Below are 22,759 nucleotides of genomic sequence, written 5' to 3'. Positions count from 1 at the left end.
CATGATAATTTGAAAGAAATCTTATTTTCATTAGGATATATGAAGGCTTTAGGCCTATGTATTTTACTTAGTTGATGATGGAAGTTACAGGCCTACTGCCTATTATAGGCTATCTCTGAGTTCCATGCGCTCATTTCTTTAGCCGCCAATGGATCACAGTGTAATCTATCAAAGAGTCAATATGGCAGAGGCTGGTGCTATCGCCAGAGTTACATTTTAACATTTATATTTTATATTTTTTTAATTCAGATTTTTATGATTAACCATGTGACAATAAATTTGAGAAACGAAAATGTTATTATTGAAATTAAACTGTTCCACGAAAATGCGCATATAAAATAATCTCAACTGGCACACAGATCGGTAGAAATGGTAGGCTAAATTATAAGCTTCCCCAAAATTGAAACTCATGAGTTGTCTCTGGTCTTTTCTTTACCATAACACCCCAAAAAATTGTGAACCGGCAAGCGCGTGAACACACAGGAGGTCTCTTGATAAAACGTATGCAAATCAAAGGCCGCCCGCCCTGAACGTGATCAAATTTGAAAAAAAATCTTGAAGCCGTGATTTGAAATATAATGATGAATTCATGTTTTAAACAATGTATTAATTACATAATAATTGCCCTTATACAAGATAAACAAATAATAGTTGAGCTGGAAAGCCTGCTTCAAAACCGTTCAACAGCTGAATCCCAACATTTACTAATAACAACAGAACTCTTAACTCTAGAGTTAAGACTAGACCGAGATCACAAGAAGCACCAGAGAAAAGGATCCCTTCTCTCCTCATGGGACAATGCACCAGCCATATATCTATCAACGCTTCCACCAAATAACATGACTTTCATCCACAAGCAGTTCCGTTCCGCTGACTCTCAGATCCGCACAACACAAATCAAACTCAACATCCAGACATACAGTAGAACCTGGGCACATTCCATTTGAGGTGTAACTTTAGGCAGATCGTTTAATGTGTCCTTGATTTATTTACTTATCAAGAGCGAGCAACCCTCCCATTTGGTTTCAGCAAAGGAAGCGGAGATCTTTAAAATACATAATCAGCACGTAAATCATGCCCCCATTTATGTCTCTGTGGTAAATCTGTTATAGCGTCGATTCGCATACAGGCCTACAGTGTTAGTACATGTTGGTACTGTGAAGTGTCATCAAATGTCAAATAGGCCTACCTGTCGTTCAACAGTTATCGTATGCACACACACACACGCACACGCGCACACGCACACACACACACACACACACACACACACACCAGGGTTGGGGTCAATTTGAAATTAAGTCAGTCAGTTCAGAAAGTACATTTTGGCTTTTTTTTCAATTAAATTCAAATCACTTCCTCAATTGACTGCCTTCAATTCGAATTGACTCCAACCCTGACACACACACAGCTGCATTCACACAAGAACAAACACACGCACTGTAAAACATTTTTTTTAAAGTGTTAGCCTACCCTGTAAGTAGTCTTATAAGCATGAGTGATGTTTTGTTTGTTTGCTCTCCCTCCTATTAAAGTTCGACCAGTGGAGGGAGCTGATCGGTAACTACAGGAAATGGAGAGCAGAGCACGCCCCCATCCACATCGACGGGGCGGTAATGGAGCGGGCCGAGAGCTTCAAGTTCCTCAGTGTCCACATCACTCAATAATTAACATGGTCCACAGACACCCACACAGTTGTGAAGAGGGCACGTCAGCGCCTCTTCCACCTCATGAGGCTGAAAATATGTGTCATTGGCCCTCAGATCCTCAACAAGTTCTACAGCTACATCATTGAGAGTATATTGACTGGCTGCATCACCGCTTAGTAAGGCTTAGTTTGGCATCCAACCGCAAGGAGCTACAGAGGGCAGTGCATATGGCCTAGTACATCACTGGGGCCGAGCTCCCTACCATCCAATACATCTATGCCAGACGGTGTCAGAGGAAGGACCTAAGAATTGTCAAAGACTCCAGCCGCCCAAGTCACAGACTGTTCTCTTTGTACAGATGCACCAAGTCTGAAACCAACAGGACCCTGAACAGCTTCTACCCCCGAGCCATCAGACTACCAAATAGCTACCTGGACTATCTGCAATGACCCTCTTTGCACTAACTCTTTGGACTCATCACATACGCTGCTGCTACTGTTTATTATCTATCCTGTCGCCTAGTCAATTGACCACTACCTACAGTATATGTACATACACTATATATACAAAAGTATGTGGACACCCCTTCAAGTTAGTGGATTCGGCTATTTCAGCCACACCCGTTGAAGACAGGTGTATAACATCTAGCATACAGCCATGCAATCTCCATAGACAAACATCGGCAGTAGAACGTTTGGTGGAGGAGGAATAATGGTCTGTAGCTGTTTTTCATGGTTCGGGCTAGTTCCAGGGAAGGGAAATCTTAACATTACAGCATGCAATGACATTCTAGACAATTCTATGCTTCCAACTTTGTGGCAACAGTTTGGGGAAGGTCCTTTCCTGTTTCAGCATGACAATGCCCCAGTCCACAAAGCAAGGTCCATACAGAAATGGTTTGTCGAGATTGGTGTGGAAGAACTTTACTGGCCTGCACAGAGCCCTGACCTCAATCCCATCGAACAATTTTGGATTGAATTGGATCTTTGATTTGATCCACAAAATAATGAGTCATCAACGTTTTTTTTAATCAATAGTAAAATACACAATTTAAAATGAAATTGACATGCTAATGTGGCTGTAATGAACAATAGCCTTCACTCAAGTTCTGATGTTGCCGACAAACTGGAGAAGATGGACACAGAAATGTGGATTGGCCTATATTTTTGAAAGAAAAGTATTGTTTGCATTTCAAAGACGACAGCAATATTACTTTACTGGAAGAATAAGGGATAAGTGAAATTTGTGTTGTCTGTCTACCTCAATTCAATGTATTCCTAATATCGAGGTGCGCAGCCTATTGGGACCGTCCCAGCCGGTACTGAACACGCCTCCCGCAACCTCTGATAGGATCGGCGTTGCAAATCATCCCAATAACCCGTCACCTAATGCAGCCTATTCCATTTCAAAGACGTTCAAAGAGTCACATCCGTAGCGAATACACCGACCTAACGCGAAAAGCTAACAAACGGAGGAGTGTATGTTTGTTTTTGGACTATTCTAAAGCTTGGACCCGAGGCGAAGTTTGAAGGCTGCAGGAGGAATTCCTGGTGAGTAAAGTGTTTTGTTTATTTAGGAACCGCAAATACACATGGGATCAATAAGCGACAATACGAGTGGCTATGCCGTTGCATATAATGCGAACGGAGCCCCCCCCCCCATCAAGTAGGCTTTGGATACATTTACATGATTCATTATTTGAGAAAGAAAATGCATAGTACAACAGGAATAGAAAAACCGAGTGCAATATGATACTATATGTAGTGCGTAATGTTTTTGTGTTGAGTTTCTGTAGTAATGCGCTTCTTGTTGACCCACTTTGACCCCCATCCTCCTGTGTCAGGAGTCAGGACTATAACATGATAACCAGAATAGAGAGAGAAAATATGATCTAATGACTATATGAATAATACTTCCTATATGGGTGGAGAAAATGTAGCCTGTCATTTGAGTAAAATGAGACGTTCAAATTGATTATAATGTGAAATATATTTGAAAATCTGTTTTCGTGTTTGATATTAACAAATGATACTCCCTGAACAAAAGAGGACTGTTTGATTCTCCACAAGATAATTATTAGGCTACATATTACTAGTTACTGTTATTATTACACAATAATGACATTTCTACGTTTTGTAGGTGTTATATTCCTAAATCAAGAGGTTGGTTAATTCAAGGAGTAGAAACTATGAGCTCCATTTGGAACAGAACACACCCCTATCAGATTGTACTAAATACATACCACCCTCTGTGTGCAGTGCTATGCCATGCGTGCAGCTTCAATTTCACACGTTTGGTCAGTATTACAGGGTCCTGATCCACTGTTCAATATTGCAATGGATGTTAATGTAGACTAACATGAGCATGGAGGCTCCCATACCCTTGTCTTGTCCATGTACAGTGTTTTCCCTACCCCCAGACAGATGTATCCACGGAGGCCAGAGGTTGTTCGTAACACCCTCAGTGGTGGAGAGAAGGGGGCTTTGTTCACGGGGGGGTTGCTGCTGTTGCTATGTGGATTTTAGTGCATCTGTTTGGGAGTGGTCTCTCGTTGCTCCATATTCTGCAGTCAGAGGTTACTCCCCCCTGGTCACCCCTGCTCCCTCCTCCTCCCTCCTCCTTCCTCCTGCTAGGCTGCTCCCCTCTGAGTGCTCATACTGTGGTGGTAGTCCTGTCAGGTTGGCTCAGATCACTTTGCTGTGCATCCCTGTACCCATTTATGCCATGTATGAGTGCCACTAAAATCTGGTGGTCAGAGAAAAATGTCTGTTGATGACAAGAGGGTCCCTCCTCAGCCTGATCACTAGAAATATACTTTGATTTCGGACGTTTGAAAAGGTCCTGAGAACGTCCTGCTCAGCACTCACACACAAAAAAAAAGGAAAACGATTGGCCAACACTGGGTACGAGCTCGTGATGCTCAGAGCCGAAGTGCGCTGCTCAGACCACTGTGCCACTGCAGTTCACAATGATCTAGCAAGCCGTGAGAGTACTTGATGGTAATAGCGAGTTGTTTTTTTATAATACTTTTTTAAAGCCCTTCCCCAAACCAAACTAAACTGTTAACCTTTTGAGTTGCCTCTGTTTTAACCCTGTCAACACATGGAATGAACCCTGCAAAAAAGCAGAATTAATGTGTCAAAAATAGACGTTTATCCAAAATACGCAGATTTTAGAAGGGAAACTATGAGATGTTGTTGTCTTCCTATAGTAGCATAGACCACTTTATCACCGGGTATGATATTTTCCCTGGGGTTTCATCTGTGTCAAAGGTTAGATAAGGACACCGATACACTTCTAGACAATCTGTGCAACTAGTTGAAATCCCTAGCACGTCATCACCGACAACGACCTTACTTATGAACTGATATGTGATCAGAATAGAGGAGTAAATGAACTGATATGTGATCAGAATAGAGGAGTAAATGAACTGATATGTGATCAGAATAAGAGGAGTAAATGAACTTATATGTGATCAGAATAAGAGGAGTAAATGAACTGATATGTGATCAGAATAACAGGAGTAAATGAACTGATATGTGATCAGAATAGAGGAGTAAATGAACTGATATGTGATCAGAATAGAGGAGTAAATTAACTGATATGTCATCAGAATAGAGGATAAGTGTGTTTAATTCAGTGTGAAGAACCATCTGAGATGAAAGGTCCTCCAGTAAACGGAGGATGCGTCCCAAAGAGCACCCTATTCCCTTCATAGTGCCCTAATGTTGTATTTGTATTTATTATGGATCCCCATTAGTTCCTGCCAAGGCAGCAGGTACTCTTCCTGGGGTCCAGCAAAATTAAGGCAGTTATTCTTCTATCTACATTATTCCTCTGTCCATACTATTCCTCTATCCACCCTATTCCTCTATCTGCACTATTCTTCTATCTACATTATTCCTCTGTCCATACTATTCCTCTGTCCACACTATTCCTCCTCATTAGCTTGGACACAGTCCATTATGTGGTGTTCTGGTGGAAAGTGCTCCCGGTCACCCATTGTGACATCATCACCAGTCAACGTGGCGCTGCGGCTGGGCAGAGACAGATGTGCCACCTGGGGGGGGGGGGGGGGGGTGTAGTTGTAGGTGGCGGTGTGATGGACCAGGAATGGGGGACGGTGAGACACCCCCGGGTGTAATTTGAGACGTGGTTAATAACAACAAGGATGTGGAGGCAAGATGCAGGCTGTCTGGTCGTTATCCTCGGTGGCTCCTGGCAGGGGGATGGGGGATGGGGGCTGTTACCTGGCTGGAAGATGCAGGTATGGTGCTGGTGGAGGATGGTAATGGACTACTGTAGGAACCCTCACTCAGTTATGTCCTGGGACAGACAGGTCTGCTGTTGAGCCTCCCTGCCAGGTTGATGGATGGCTTGTGTAACGTGCCTGATGGTCTTTCGTCCGTCCCTTTTTGCTTTCAAACACATGATAAACTAGGCCTGTTAAAGTATACTCTAAGTGCTTTCAACTCTGTGTTGGTCTTGCTAGAATGCTGTGTTGACTGTTTTCTCAGTGATAAATTGGTTCTGCCTGCCGTTTACAGTATCTGAGTTAGCTGCAGTAATTTAGCCCCAGGAACGAGATGCTATTGGAGAAAAAAACATGAGAATGGTGATAGTGCGTGCGAGAGAGAGAGAACGCACTGACACAGGAAGTCGTGGTGGAATATGCCACCCTGTTTCCTGGTGTAGACCTGGATGGCAGACCAGAGCATGTCTGGTAGTTAATCAGCAGACAGATAAAGAAATTTCAGTTTTCCATTTTTACTAACAGACATCGGGCCTTTAGTATAGCCTTTGACAGACATATAGTCTATAGTATTGAATATGGCGTTTACTTCTAAAGGGAATGCGCCTTATGAAATGTTTCACACATCCTTTCATAAAGTTAATGTCCAACTTTTTTATAAGGGTCAAGCTCTATCTTTTCCTGTTGCAGGCTTCTCTCTCTCTCTCTCTCTTCTCTCCCTCGCCCTCTCTCTCTCTCTCTCTCTCTTCTCTCCCTCGCCCTCTCTCTCTCTCTCTCTCTCTCTCTCTCTTTCTCTCTGCTCTCTTCTCTCTTTTACTCTCTTTCGCTCTTTCTCTTTCACTCTCTTTCGCTCTCTCTCTTTCACTCTCTCTCTCTCCTTCTTGCGCTCTCCAGCTCTATCTGCACTCTCCTTCTCTCTCAGCACTCTCCTTCTCTCTCAGCTCTCTCCTTCTCTCTCAGCTCACTCCTCTCTCAGCTCTCTCCTTCTCCCTATGCTCTCTCCTTCTCCCTCTGCTCTCTCCTTCTCCCTCTCCTCTCTCTCTCTCTCTCTCTCTCTCTCTCTCTCTCTCGCTCCCTCTGCTCTCTCTCTCGCTCCCTCTGCTCTCTCCTTCTCCCTCTGCTCTCTCCTTCTCTCTCTCTCTCTCTCTCTCTCTCTCTCTCTCTCGCTCCCTCTGCTCTCTCTCTCGCTCCCTCTGCTCTCTCCTTCTCCCTTTGCTCTCGCCTTCTCCCTCTGCTCTCTCTCTCTCTCTCTCTCGCTCCCTCCCTCTGCTCTCTCCTTCTCCCTCTGTCTCTGTCTCTCTCTCTCTCTCTCTCGCTCCCTCTGATCTCTCCTTCTCCCTCTGCTCTCGCCTTCTCCCTCTGCTCTCTCTCTCTCTCTCTCTCTCTCTCTCTCTCTGTCTCGCTCTGTCCTCTCTCTCTTTCGCTCTCTCTGCTCTCTCTCTCTGCTCTCTCTCTCTGCTCTCTCTCTCTGCTCTCTCTCTCTGCTCTCTGCTTCTCTTGCTCTCTCTGTCTGTTTTCTCCTCCTCCCTCTCTTGAATTTGAATTCAGATTGCTTAATTGGCATGAAATACAATTTGTAGATATTGCCAAAGCAGTATAGTGGTACAGTATTTCAGTAAATAAAGTACAATGCAGTAAGTATAATGAAATCTAGTTCATTTCAGTAGTAGTAATAATAGTACATATAATCATGTATACAGGATATAACACTACTGGTGTTGTATTCTGTAATCTTCGCTCGATAAATGTAATTAAAGAAAATACGATTATAAAAATAAATAATAGCTAATAAATAAACAACAACATGAATGATGGTTCCACTATGTATTACTGTCAGTTATATACAATGTAAATATAAATAAACAACAACATGATGATGGTTCCACTAGTAAGTTAAATACAATGTAAATACTTCAGGGAATTACTGGTCATGGGATGTCCCTCAGGTTATGGCAATGATATACATACATACAAGGGCTCCTGAGTGGCGCAGCGGTCTAAGGCAATGCATCTCAGTGCAAGAGGCATCAATCCCTGGTTCAAATCCAGGCTCTATCACATCTGGCTGTGATTGGGAGTCCTATAGGGCGGTGTACATTTTGTAATATTTGCTGATCCTCCCTCACCCAGAATAATTCCCAGCTATATGTCATTAGTAAATGGACAGGAGTTGGGAATTGATTTAGATATTTCTTGAAAAAATATGATCATATTGAGGAGTATTTACCACAGTAGAGGGAAAGTGCACCATCTGTCTCTACCTCCCAAGTCGTGCAGTGACCACATAGACCCTCCTCTTTGGGTAGCCATGTCTTTCTGTCTCCCTTTTTTTATAGACACACACACACACACACACACACACACACACACACACACACACACACACACACACACACACACACACACACACACACACACACACATATATATATTTGGTTAGGATAGGTCTCTCTCTCTCCTCTCTCTCTGATCTCTCTTTCTCTCTTTCAATTCATTTCAAGGGTCTTTATTGGCATGGGAAACATGTTTGCATTGCCAAAGCAAGTGAAATAGATAAACAAATATGAAATAAACTATAAAAAGTGAACAGTAAACATTACAATCACACAAGTTCCAAAAGACTAAAGACATTTCAAATGTCACATTATGTATATATACAGTGTTGTAACGATGTACAAATTGTTAAAGTACAAAAGTGAAAATAAATAAACATAAATATGGGTTGTATTTACAATGGTGTTTGTTCTTCACTGGTTGCCCTTTTCTTGTGGCAACAGGTCACAAATCTTCCTGCTGTGATGACACACTGGTATTTCAACCAAAAGGTATGGGAGTTTATCAAATTTGGATTTGTTTTTTAATTCTTTGTGGGTCTGTGTAATTTGAGGGAAATGTATGTCTCTAGTATGGTCATACATTTATTTGACAGGAGGTTAGGAAGTGCAGCTCAGTTTCCACCTCATTTTGTGGCAGTGTGCACATAGCCTGTCTTCTCTTGAGAGCCAGTTTTGCCTGCGGCGGCCTTTCTCAATAGAAAGGCTATGCTCACTGAGTCTGTACATAGTCAAAGCTTTCCTTAAGTTTGGGTCAGTCACAGTGGTCAGGTATTCTGCAACTGTGTACTCTCTGTTTGGAGCCACATAGCGTTCTAGTTTGCTCTGTTTTTTTGTTAATTCTTTCCAATGTGTCAAGTAATTATCTTTTTGTTTTCTCCTGATTTTGTTGGGTGTAATTGTGTTGCTGTCCTGGGACTCTGTGTGGTATGTTTGTGTTCTCTCTTTCTCTCTCTGGACTGAAAGACAGTATACAGAAATACTCCACAAGGAGACTCAGGAACTTCTCAGCTGCCCTCACACAGTCCTCTCAAATCAAAGGTGCACACTTGTCATCGCCATGATGTTCAATTGGGTCACAGCTCAAAGTGGAGGTAAGTGGTGGTCGAGATCTGAGTTCCGAGCTATGATCCGGCATCTGTAATACTCAGAACATTCACAAATTAGTCCAATCAGGTTTAAGATGGCTCTTTTGATTATTCTCAATCAAATTATGCACACGGTTACTGTATTTTTGAGGACAGTACTTTAATTGTAATCTGTAGCCTACGCGTGTTAACCAACAATTACTGTAGATTATGTGGTTCCCTTTAGCTGATGTATATTCCTGTAGTCTGACATACTAATAATGCTGCTCTCTGGGAATTATTCGGCAAAGTTTGTGGAAGTTTAACCGCATGGATGACTTTTACGACCAGATGTATCTGTTCGGTCACTGCTCCAACGCTCCGTACTGCAGGGTAGAAACCCTTCTAACATCTAGTGGAATCATAAGGGCATGGCTGTGTGCATAAGAAACCCAATGGTCCAAACCTCATGTCTGTTATAATCAGTCTGTTATCATAATCAGTTTTTATCCTTGTGAGTTTTTATCTTTGTGAATGGCCAGAATTAGGGTGACTAAATCAATGGAGGCCAGAGAAAAAAAAGTGGTTTGAAATCAGGAAAACTGCATCGTGTCAGCTACATTTTTCTGGAAAAAGGGCACTATCTAGAACCTCAAAGGGCTCTTTGGCTGTCCTCATAATATAACCATTTGAAGAACCCTTTTTGGTTCCAGGTAGAACCCTTTTGGTTCCAGGTAGAACCCCTTTGAGTTCCATTTAGAACCCTTTCCACAGAGGGTTCTACATGGAACCAAAAAGGGCTGTACCTGGAACCACAAAGAGGCCTCCTATGGGGACAGCTGAATAATCCTTTTGGAACCCTTTTTTCTAATAGTGTCGGCTTGATTCTGGGCTACTAGCTACCTGACCGGCTCACTTTCCTGTCGAACTCATCTTCCTTCAGGACATAAAACAATATAAGAGGGAAGAGGGATGGTGATTTTGAGACGTTCATATTTTTCATTTTGCACAAAAACAAGCGTACCTGTATGAAATGTCAAACAGAGCACTGAGCGTGTACCAAGCTGTTTATTTTCAAAGACTTTATCCTCATCAGGTCGTCTCATTCTAATTTTGTTTTTTTGCGACCCGCGGGAACAACTCGACTACAAAATGTATTCAAGGCTCGAACCACCCAGGTTATAATGTAGGATATATTATGAAATCTGACTTTTTGGATTTAATGTTAATGATATGTGAGAGAAAGACCCCACTGGACGATTCAGAACATAATCAGAACATAATCCTATTTGTCCTGGTGAAATGTATTTTATAACATAAGGAAGGGAAATGTAATTACCAAAGCGCGTTCTCACCCACACTGGGCAGCGTGGGTAGACACCCTTTAATTAAGCAATAATACCCAAGGGGGTGTGGTATATAGGCCAATTTACCACGGCTAGGGGCTGTTTTCAAGCACAACGCAATACAGAGTGCCTGGACACAGCCCATAGCCACTTAGCCGTGGAATATTGGCCATATATCACAAACCCCTGAGGTTCCTTATTATAAACTATTATAAACTGGTTACCAATGTAATTAGAGCAGTAAAAATAAATGTTTTGTCAAACGCCTTGGCTGTCAGCCAATCAGCATTCAGGGCAGTTTATAATTATAAGTATTAACTAAAAACTAACTAGGTTTACTTTTTTTGTCTGTGGATTAATCATCGGACAAGAGAAACACATGATTTTGTTTGACTCCGGGTAATAATTCTACAAATCACCAAATCAAATCAAATCAAATGTTATTGGTCACATACACATGGTATTTTAACCTGCGTAGTCATGACCGCGATGGCGGACGCACGTGTGTGTAGTCAGTATATTAGTTAACAGAAAACCTCTGGCAGGGTTTTCCTAGGATTTCCCATGGCTGCAGAGGGGTGTGTCCTTGTAGAATCCAGTTCAGTTTCAGATTTTGATTCTAATTACCACCCCTTGGCATCTTTCCGAATGGTTTCGTGAAAACAGATGTATTTGATTTGTCCACACCGTATCCCTCAAGCCACTGTGTGCCTGGAAGAGGCTTCCATCTTGGGGTGAACCTGCTGTCTCTTATTGTCCTGGTATATTGGGGTTAAGGATGCTTGATTACCATATTCTGCTGTATTTTATTGTCCTGGTATATTGGGGTTAAGGATGCTTGATTACCATAATCTGCTGTATCGACCGAGTGGCAGATCCTAAATATTCAACTGATATGAATTTTCTGTGTTTTGATATCTGGGTGGTTTCATGCTGTGTATTTTCTCATCACAGAGTGTTGCGGTGTTCATTTGCATTGCAGTGAAGTATGAAGAACCGCTGATTAACCTCCATTTTAGTGTGCAGGCAAGTTCGGCACCCTGCTCAACCCTTTGAATGGAACAGAGCGTAAAGGGGCACGGTTCTTCTATCCACAACCAGAGATACAAGCACGTCTCTTGAGAAATGTCGTTTGATGATATTTCTTTGAAGTTCAGCACTTTTATGCCATGAATGTGATTGGATGGTGTCTTATGCATAAATCATGCTTTGTACTAGTACTAGGAGTATCCATGGGGTTTTTTTCTGCAAAGTTACCCATTTTTCTGGCATGCAAACGGAAAGCAAGCAATAAAACTCAGTCAAATAAATTAAAGGATCATTCATTTCCTTTCTATTAAGCCATTTCCTGTTTTACATTCTGTTTATTGAATTCCTAAGCTTGGATATACTACAATAATCACAGTTGTTCTTCCCATGAGTAAAATAATAATTCCCTTCCATGACCTGAGCATTTCCAATAGTAAAATGTAACATTCAACATTGTTTTGTAGTTGTCTAAGACCTAAGCCCATCTTCAATTGAACGCTTGAAACGATATTTTCTGACTGTGAGTCGATCAGTCCAATTTTCCTCAGGTTACATGGTCATTTTCTTCCAAACGAAGTGGCCAGTCATTCCGACTTTGAAGTCAGGCCTTTACAGAACATATTGTTTAAAGCTGAAGCACTGTGTCTAATTGTGTGCTTTTTTTTTGACAGACTCTGTTGTTGGGAAGAAAGGAGTTCATGTTCAAATGTGGTCTCATATTTACTGAGAGAAATGAGATCGTCACAAGGCGAGCAGACCTGTAAGATCTCCTGTAACTTCAGTGTCACTTCCACGGGCTGCTATGGAGTAAATCGGAGAAGCAGAGATTTGTTGAGTTCTGGTTGGAAAGATCAAATCAAATTGTATTAGTCACATGGGCCGAATACAACAGGTGTAGACCTTACAGTGAAATGCTTACTTACGAGCCCCTAACCAACAGTGCAGTTTAAACAAAATATGGATAAGAATAAGAGATAAAAGTAATAAGTAGTTAAAGAGCAGCAGTAAAAAATAACAATATATTTAGGGGGGGTGCCAACTGTCTTTTATCAACAGTTGACGGGTTGTTTATATGGGTCTTGTCGTCTGTCTCGTTACTGCAGGCCCAGCCTCAGCACTGTTGGCCTCAAATGTTCAATCAATCTCAAACAAAATCAGAACCAGTCCAGTTTTATAGCTGTTCAGCAATAACACTGTACTGTACATTTATTCATCCACCTGGGGAACACCAAAGAGGAGCTTTCCTCATTAAACCTTTAAAGTCACCTGTCCAATCCCGGCACATGTGGTGTAAAATGATTTTGTCACTGAGCAGGGAGGTTTGTCCCGTCCTGTGTACTGTACCTCTATTTAAACAAAAGGGATAAATCCCAATTAGCTCCTATGTTGACTTCAACTGGACCCATGGCTTCATGTTGCCATCAAGTTCACAGGGATCAGGTGCAGACCCTCTCTCCGAACCTTCTACAGCTGTGTCCGAACCTTCTACAGCTGTGTCCGAACCTTCTACAGCTGTGTCCGAACCTTCTACAGCTGTGTCCGAACCTTCTACAGCTGTGTCCGAACCTTCTACAGCTGTGTCCGAACCTTCTACAGCTGTGTCCGAACCTTCTACAGCTGTGTCCGAACCTTCTACAGCTGTGTCCGAACCTTCTACAGCTGTGTCCGAACCTTCTACAGCTGTGTCCGAACCTTCTACAGCTGTGTCCGAACCTTCTACAGCTGTGTCCGAACCTTCTACAGCTGTGTCTGAACCTTCTACAGCTGTGTCCGAACCTTCTACAGCTGTGTCCGAACCTTCTACAGCTGTGTCTGAACCTTCTACAGCTGTGTCCGAACCTTCTACAGCTGTGTCCGAACCTTCTACAGCTGTTACGGGGTACATCACCCCCCACCTCAGCCCCTCTGTTTCCCACCAAACCCCAGTCACATGTGAGATATTAAAAAGTATTCTGTTTAACCCTCTTTTGATGTTATGATCAATGTTCACATTTCTATAGAACTTTGTTTAATCCTGCTCATGTTTGCTTTGAAATGAACGTGTCTTTTTTTTAATGATCATAATATATTTACTGTTTTCATATTCATAGGTTAGGTCGTAAACATGATTCAATACTAAAGGACAGCCAAATACAGGCAAATTTTACAAGCTTTGTTTGAGAAAAAAAAAAGCTACAGCTACAGGCCAGAAAACACAGAATGTCGGGATAAAGGTCGTTATTTAGACATTTGGGAAATGACCCTGTGATTAAGAGGAGTGCTCGCCTGGTCTTTGTTGTGTGATGTCACGACAGCATTTGAGTTAATGTGATTTATGTAGGCCTAAATGCTTCAATAAATACTGATCATATTTTAATGGGATGAAGTTAAAAGTAGAGGTCGACCGATTATGATTTTTCAACGCCGATACCGATTAATGGACACAAAAAAAGCCGATACCGATTAATCGGCCGATTCTTCTTTTTTTTTTACATTTATTTGTAATAATGACAATTACAACAATACTGAATGAACACTTATTTTAACTTAATATAATACATCAATAAAATCAATTTAGATTCAAATAAATAATGAAACATGTTCAATTTGGTTTAAATAATGCAAAAACAAAGTGTTGGAGAAGAAAGTAAAAGTGCAATATGTGCAATGTAAGAAAGCTAACGTTTAAGTTCCTTGCTCAGAACATGAGAACATATGAAAGCTGGTGGTTCCTTTTAACATGAGTCTTCAATATTCCCAGGTAAGAAGTTTTAGGTTGTAGTTATTATAGCAATTATAGGACTATTTCTCTCTATACCATTTGTATTTCATTAACCTTTGACTATTGGATTTTCTTATAGGCACTTTAGTATTGCCAGTGTAACAGTATAGCTTCCATCCCATTCCATCCCACCAGGAACACAATTAAAACAGCCACCCTCGAAGCAGTGTTACCCATCGCTACACAAAAGCCGCGGCCCTTGCAGAGCAAGGGGAACAACTACTCCAAGTCTCAGAGCAAGTGACGTTTGAAACGCTATTAGCGTGCACCCCGCTAACTAGCTAGCTATTTCACATTGGTTACACCAGCCCAATCTCGGGAGTTGATAGGCTTGAAGTCATAAACAGCTGCTGGCAAACGCACGAAAGTGCTGTTCGAATGAATGATTACGAGCCTGCTTCTGCCTACCATCGCTCAGTCAGACTGCTCTATCAAATCATAGACTTAGTTATAACATGATAACACACAGAAATACAAGCCTTAGGTCATTAATATGGTCGCATCCGGAAACTATCATCTCAAAAACAAGATGTTTATTCTTTCAGTGAAATACAGAACCGTTCCGTATTTTATCTAACGGGTGGCATCCATAAGTCTAAATATTCCTGTTACATTGCACAACCTTTAATGTTATGTCATAATTACGTAAAAGTCTGGCAAATTAGGCGGCCCAAGCTGTTGCATATACACTGACTCTGCGTGCAATGAACGCAAGAGAAGTGACACAATTTCACCTGGTTAATATTGCCTGCTAAATAAAATAAAAGAGAGCCGCACACTCTTGGAGCTCAGATGCAAAAAATGTAATACCAACGTTTCAACAGCCAAGCTGTCTTCATCAGGGTATAATCACAAACACTGCGGGATGACTCGTTTATATAGTGTCAAAAGACACAGGTGTCTGTAATCATGACCAGGAGTGGCCTAATATCATTGGTTAATAATCAAATATTAAAATGTCATACAAAGAACAGCATACAAACAAATGGATAGCATACGATCGTAGATTAATTTGACTATACAAGTTTACACACAATTACAATGGCAAAGTCACAATAATCACAAGAATGGCTTCAGATCAAAGTCTACGTTGAGACCGAAGGGCGCAAGGGTCTTTAAATTAAAGATCCAGGCAGCCTCTCGTTTTAACAATAAATTATCAAGGTCACCCCCTCTCCTAGGGAGGGTGACATGTTCGATGACAATATAACGCAGAGACAAAATCGAGTGGCCTGTCTCCAAGAAGTGGGCCGCAAGTGGATAAGTAAAGTTTTTACACCTAATGGTGCTACGATGCTCTGAGATACGTACTTTTAATACTTTCGCTTTTTTTTTACCTACATAATTTTTACCACAAGAACAAGTTATAAGATAAATAACTGCCTTAGTGGAGCACGTAATAACACCTTTGATTGGGATCGATTTCCCTGTTTGTGGGTGTTTGAAGGATCTACATTTATAAGTGCCATTGCATTGAGCACAGCCATTACATTTGTAATTTCCATCCAGTAGGGGCGCAAATAGACGTTGTTCAGGAATATCTTGGGGTGGTAAATCAGAGTTTACCAATTGGTCTCTGAGATTTCTGCCCCGCGAGAATACGACCAAGGGAAGGTCCGAAAACACATTACCGAGACTATCATCGGATTTTAGGATGTGCCAATGTTTGTGAACAATTCCCTTAATTTGTTCAGAACGCTTTGAATAGCGGGTAGTTAGAACGCAAGAATGCGTCTTTTTGCGAGACTGACCTTGAAAAAGGTCATGTCTCGTTTTGTTTTTAATATTGCCTGCTAACCTGGATTTCTTTTAGCTAAATATGCAGGTTTAAAAATATATACTTCTGTGTATTGATTTTAAGAAAGGCATTGATGTTTATGGTTAGGTACACATTGGAGCAACGATGCGCACCGTATCGATTATATGTAACGCAGGACATGCTAGATAAACTAGTAATATCATCAACCATGTGTAGTTAACTAGTGATTATGAGTGATTGATTGTTTTTTATAAGATAAGTTTAATGCTAGCTAGCAACTTATCCTGGCTTACTGCATTCGCGTAAAAGGCAGTCTCCTCGTGGAGCGCAATGTAATCAGGTGGTTAGAGCGTTGGACAAGTTAACTGTGAGGTTGCAAGATTGAATCCCCCGAGCTGACAAGGTAAAAATCTGTCGTTCTGCCCCTGAACGAGGCAGTTAACCCACCTAGGCCGTCATTGAAAATAAGAATGTGTTCTTAACTGACTTGCCTAGTTAAATACAGATTAAATAAAGGTGTGAAAAAAAATAATAATAAGAAATGTTTAAAAAATCTGACAAATCGGTGTCCATAAATACCGATTTCCGATTGTTATGAAAACTTGAAATCGGCCCTAATTAATCGGACATTTCCGATAAATCGGTCGACCTCTAGTTAAAAGTAAATGAAGCTTTGATCGCATTGCACTTGGAGCATTCTTTTATTTTCTAGAAGGCCCTAAAACATTAACTCCACAGTTGAAAGTTCCCTGCTCCTTTAAATGGAGTGGTGTCTTGTCTTCTAAAGTATATAACTAGCCTACTCACTAGCAATTGAATGGAACAGTTTATTAGGTACACCCATCTAGTACCGGGTCGGACACACCTTTGCCTCCAGACCAGCCTGAATTCTTCGGGGCATGGAAACGTTGCTCAATTGGAATCAAGGGACCTAACGTGTGCCAGGAAAACATTCCTCACACCATTAAACCACTGCCTCCAGCCTGTACCATTAACACCAGGCAGGATGGGGCCATGGACTCATGCTGCTTATGCCAAATCCTGACAACAGGAACTGGGATTCGTCGGACCAGGCAATGTTTTTTCTCTCCTCAATTGTCCAGTGTTGGTGATTGTGTGCCCACTGGAGCTGATTCTTCTTGTTTTTAGCTGATAGGAGTGGAACTTGGTGTGGTCGTCTGCTGCAATAGCCCATCCGTGACAAGGACTGACGAGTTGTGCGTTCCTAGATGCCGTTCTGCCCACCACTGTTGTACTGCGCCGTTATTTGCCTGTTGTATTCCGCCTGTTAACTTGCGTGATTCTTGCCATTCTCCTTCGACCTCTCATCAACAAGCTGTTTTCCCCCACAGGACTTCCGATGACTGAAGGTCTTTTGTCTGCCGCACCATTCTCTGTAAACCCTAGACACTGTCGTGTGTGAAAAGCCCAGGAGGTCAGCCATTTCTGAGATACTGGAACCTGCGCGCCCAGCACCCACCATCAGACCATACTCAAAGTTGCTTAGGTCACTCGTTTTGCCCAGGCTAACGTTCAATTGAACAGTAACTGAATGCCTCAATGCCTGCTTTATATGGTTCGAAAAGGAGCAAACCATTTTCGTGAACAGGGTGGTGTACCTAATAAACTGTATACACCAACACAAACAGGCATTGACTATAATGACTATATTGCCAAACTGTTGAGCCATACAATCCTAATTAAGTCTTCATTATATAATGTGTCTCTTTCCTGACACTCTCTTTTATTACAGGCCCAGACAGTTTCACCCTACTGTGGTAAATCTGCATATCTCATAGCTTGTGTCTATCATCATGTGACTTAAGTCTGGTTTAAAAGGAGTACCTAGGCAGATCCCATGTCAAGGCCAAGGCAGGCGACATTCCGCTGTATCATTATTGTAGAGTGGACACCCTTTATTCCTGGCCATGGCATTTGTAGGCTGTAGCCAGCAGCCTGCTCCCTCCATGAGTACCAGCTACATGGCTAATCCTCTGGGTCTTCGTAGGCGCCAAGCGGTCGAGATGGGGATTAGAAAGTTATACAACTGACCTGGAGCACTTCAAAAGAAAACTGCTGAATTAGGTTTGTGCTGGTCGCATGTAGGATTTCAATGAAGCAGCCAGTGATTCTGATCCGATCTGACTCCCAATCTGCGTCCCAAATGGCACCCTATTCCCTATATAGTGCCCTACTTTTGACCGGAGCTCTATAAGCCCTGGTCAAAAGTAGTGCACTGTATACATTTTATTTGTCAGTGCGTTTAGCAGATGTTATTGCGGGTGTATCGATATGCTTGTGTTTCTAGCTCCAACGGCGCAGTAATATCTAACAATTCACAACATTACACAAAAATCTCAAGTAATGGAATGGAATTAAGAATATATAAATACATAGACGAGTGAAGTCAGAGTGGCATAGAATAAGATACAGTAGAATAGGATAGAATACAGTATATATGAGACAAGTAATGCAAAATATGTAAATGTTATCGGGAATACTGGGTGCCATGTGGAATGCAACCCCGGGGTTTGTGGGTAGGCTACCAAGGGGCTGGGGCATCGTTGGCTGCTGCCATATGGCAAATGACAAGAGAGATGGTGGTTGGTGAAGCATTGTTCTGGCTCTTTTGGATCAATGGGGGTTTGTCTCGACTGTGGATGTCAGCCCTGCGTTTAATCAGCTTTACTTTGTTACTCTGAATCGCTCTGAGAGAATAGCATAATTGGATTTGTTATGGGACAAAAGGTCTTCATACTGCATAGATTTGTTGAGCTTTTTTTTTCAGCAGAGAAGGCAAGTTCAGGCAAACCCCTCCTACGGTAACATAACACTGGGTCTTATTATGCTATAATAATAACGTTTATCGTATTTTATTCCCTTCTGTTCCCTGGGTCCAACGCGGTTGAAATGTGCACAAATGTAAAAGGCACACAGCACAGGAAGAAAAGCTTGCAGGTACTACCTTACCACTCTCCCCTCCTTCTCTCCCCCCTCCCTCCCTACCTTCTCCATTCCTCCCTCCCTTACTGAATCTGATCAGACCAGTTCTCGGAGTCACAAGACTCCTGGTGATTTGCATTTCTGCTGCTCAGTCAGAAGGGAGGAACCACAGTTCACAGGTCGTTGCTCAGCCCAGGAGATGGTGTTGCGGTCCACACGTTGCCTTACAATGCTGGCAGCATTACAGAAAGGGTCTCTACTGCTCTCACCCACAAGGCTCAGGCACGGAACCTAAACGTTTTGGGTTGGGGTTTGGATTTTTATATCTGAAGTAATATTAACGTGAGGTCTGACTTTGGCAACATATCTGAAAGGAGAATGGGATGGGATGACAGTGTGTCCAGGTGTACGGAGGCAAGGCAAATGTCATTCTGTTTCTTACAGTATGTGGATCTGCAACTAGAGAATACATTTCACTAAGGTTGTGTGATGAATGGGGTTTGTTTGTTTATGAGTGGTGTTAATGTTTCCCTCCTCCAATGTCCACAACCACCTGGAGTTATTCACTACTCCCCTTGGGCCATGAGGGGCACTGAGAGGGACCTTATAAGGATGAAGGGCCACTTTGGTTCATTGCTTCCCTATTGACCTCTCACATCAGGCTAATTAAGCGTAAGGCACTCCTAGACACACACCTTTTTCCTATGCATTTGCATTTAAAGCCACAATCCCGAGTCTGTGATCTGTTGCTCCGACCAGCCACTTGTTTTGGTGAAAAACTAAAAGGGAGAGGTTTGGGGAAATGCAACCGCTCTAAAATGTTTTAAAGGCTGGAGTGTGATGCTTTGACCTTTAACCTGTCACCTCAGAGTGAGATTCGTCCTGTCCGTGTGGTGGAATGGATAAAGAGAGAGTGAAAAATACTACACAGGTAAATAAATGAGACCTAAGAAATGAGACCGTGGGTTCCTCCTCTTCTTCTCCAACAGTGATAACCTCTACGGCTGTGCGATCCGCCAACCAACAGTGTATCAGCCCCTGCCGTCAGACCTGTTAAACAAAAGGGAACATTCCAACCTTATACAAACAATTGACCACAGCTTCCTGCCAGCAGGTGGCAGGTATGAAGGTTTTCATGACAAGTGTAGTTAATGGCAGATGACCTGGCAGAGGTTAAGGGAGGGTGGTGCCATTGAACTTCTACTCCAAGAATTTCCTGACTGAAAGGTTGCCCTTCTCAACCATCTATTAATTATTATGACTTATTAAAATGTTTCTCATATATTTTTTAAATATTTTTTTAATGCTCTCTGTTTGACCAAGGATCGATGCTTATCTCAGATGGCATGTTAAGATTAGAGGTCGACCGATTAATCAGAATGGCCAATTAATTAGGGACGATTTCATAACAATCGCTAATCGGTATTTTTGGACACCGTTCATGGCCGATTACATTGCACTCCATGAGGAGACTGCGTGGCAGGCTGACTACCTGTTATGCGAGTGCAGCAAGGAGCCAAGGTAAGGTGCTAGCCAGCATTAAACTTATCTTGTAAAAAACAATCAATCTTAACATAATCACTAGTTAACTACACATGGTTGATGATATTACTAGTTTATCTAACTTGTCCTGCGTTGCATATAATCGATGCGGTGCCTGTTAATTTATCATTGAATCACAGCCTACTTGAGTTAACAAGCGCATTCGTGAAAAAAAGCCCTGTCGTTGCACCAATGTACCTAATCAATACACAAGTATATATTTTTAAACCTGCATATTTAGTTAATATTGCCTGCTAACATTAATTTATTTTAACTAGGGAAATTGTGACACTTCTGTTGCGTTCTGTGCAAGCTGAGTCAGGGTATATGCAGCAGTTTGGGCTGCGCCTGGCTCGTTGCGAACTGTGTGAAGATCATTTTTTCTTAACAAAGACCGTAATTAATTTGCCAGAATTTTACATAATTATGACACAACGTTGAAGGTTGTGCAATGTAACAGCAATATTTAGACTTAGGGTTGCCGCCCGTTAGATAAAATATGGAAAGGTTCTGTATTTCACTGAAAGAATAAACGGTTTGTTTTCAAAATGATAGTTTCCGGACTTTACCATTTTATTAACCCAAGGCTCGTATTTCTGTGTGTTATTATATTATAATTAAGTCTATGATTTAATATTTGATAGAGCAGTCTGACTGAGTGGTGGTGGGCACCAGCAGGCTCGTAAGCATTCATTCAAACAGCACTTTCCTGCATTTGCCAGCAGCTCTTCACAATGCTTCAAGCATTGCGCTGTTTATGACTTCAAGCCTATCAACTCCAAAGATTATGCTGGCAATACTATAGTGCCTATAAGAACATCCAATAGTCAAAGGTATATGAAACACAAATGGTATAGAGAGAAATAGTCCTATAATTCCTATAATAACTACAACCTAAAACTTTTTACCTGGGAATATTGAAGACTCATGTTAAAAGGAACCACCAGCTTTCATATGTTCTCATGTTCTGAGCAAGGAACTGAAACGTTAGTTTTTTTACATGGCTCATATTGCACTTTTACTCCTCCAACACTTTGTTTTTGCATTATTTAAACCAATTTGAACATGTTTCATTATTTATTTTAGACTAAATTGATTTTGTTGATGTATTATATTAAGTTAAAATAAAAGTGTTATTTCAGTATTGTTGTAATTGTCATTATTACAAATATATATATATATATATAAAAATCGTCCGATTAATCGATATTTTTTGGTCCTCCAATAATCGGTATCGGCGTTGAAAAATCATAATCGTTCGACCTCTAGTTAAGATTATTAATGAATTAATCGAAGAGGAAGCTCTGTTAAAGAAATTCCTAGTGCTGATCTCAAAACAGACGAAGACCGACATCAAATGCCATTTTAAATCTATTTTTGCAAACACCCATAGTTTGTGGGAAGCTTTTAGCTAGTGGTCATTTTTATCTCAATTTGTAGGCAATTCCTTTGTAATTCCGTTATCCATTTGACCTTTGTAGATAAACTATGTTGTTAGTCGCCCTGTGTCTTTCTCAATCCTTCTCAATTTCTGTTCGAATCTGGTCTATTTGTTAGTCCCAGTCCTAGTGGGAGGGGTCTTTATCAGGCCAGGCACCTGCTGACAAGGTCACAGTGTCACCTCCCAACACAGAAACATTAGCATGTAACATGTAAATCTAGACTCCTTGCAGAGAGATGGAGGTAAAGAAGATGTCCACAGGCTTCTGTGTGGAGACCTGAAGGTTGAAACCAGACCCTTGTCCCCACTACCCATGTCAATGGGATGCCTGTGGGGTTGTGTCCGTTAGCTTTCTCCTCATTCATATAGGAGCTATTCTTTTGTATTCCCCAGAGTTGTAGAGGTTCAGGCAGAGTTTAGTCTATCAGAAACACACATCTGATCTGCCTCATCAGTTCTGTGGCGAGTCAACGGTTTCTCTGGCTTGTTTTAGAACCTCAACAGTCCTCTAAGGACTTAATGTGCTACTGAGAAAGTGATTCCATCTGGGGAAATAATGGAATTAGGTAATCACTTCACTCCAAATGGGGGAGGTCTGGAATGCTGGTATTTTCTAAATACGTGTTCTAAGACAGACTTC

The 22,759-nt window shown here is 41.7% G+C and overlaps 1 protein-coding gene across 1 annotated transcript in view; it reads left to right on the top strand.

Moving 5' to 3' along the window:
* The first annotated feature begins 3,014 nt into the window (after positions 1-3,014).
* LOC110501878 (ly6/PLAUR domain-containing protein 6) overlaps positions 3,015-22,759 on the top strand; it is a 38,230-nt gene continuing 18,485 nt past the window's right edge. Inside the window, exon 1 of the mRNA XM_036959327.1 lies at positions 3,015-3,196. The gene's annotated coding sequence lies outside the window, so the exon portion shown is untranslated. The remainder of the gene's footprint in view (positions 3,197-22,759) is intronic.

This window comes from Oncorhynchus mykiss, chromosome 22 (genome assembly GCF_013265735.2).
Source record: "Oncorhynchus mykiss isolate Arlee chromosome 22, USDA_OmykA_1.1, whole genome shotgun sequence".
Lineage (NCBI taxonomy): Eukaryota > Metazoa > Chordata > Actinopteri > Salmoniformes > Salmonidae > Oncorhynchus > Oncorhynchus mykiss.
The sequence above is the reverse complement of the archived record's forward strand: the minus strand, read 5'-3'. Positions and strand labels throughout refer to the sequence as shown.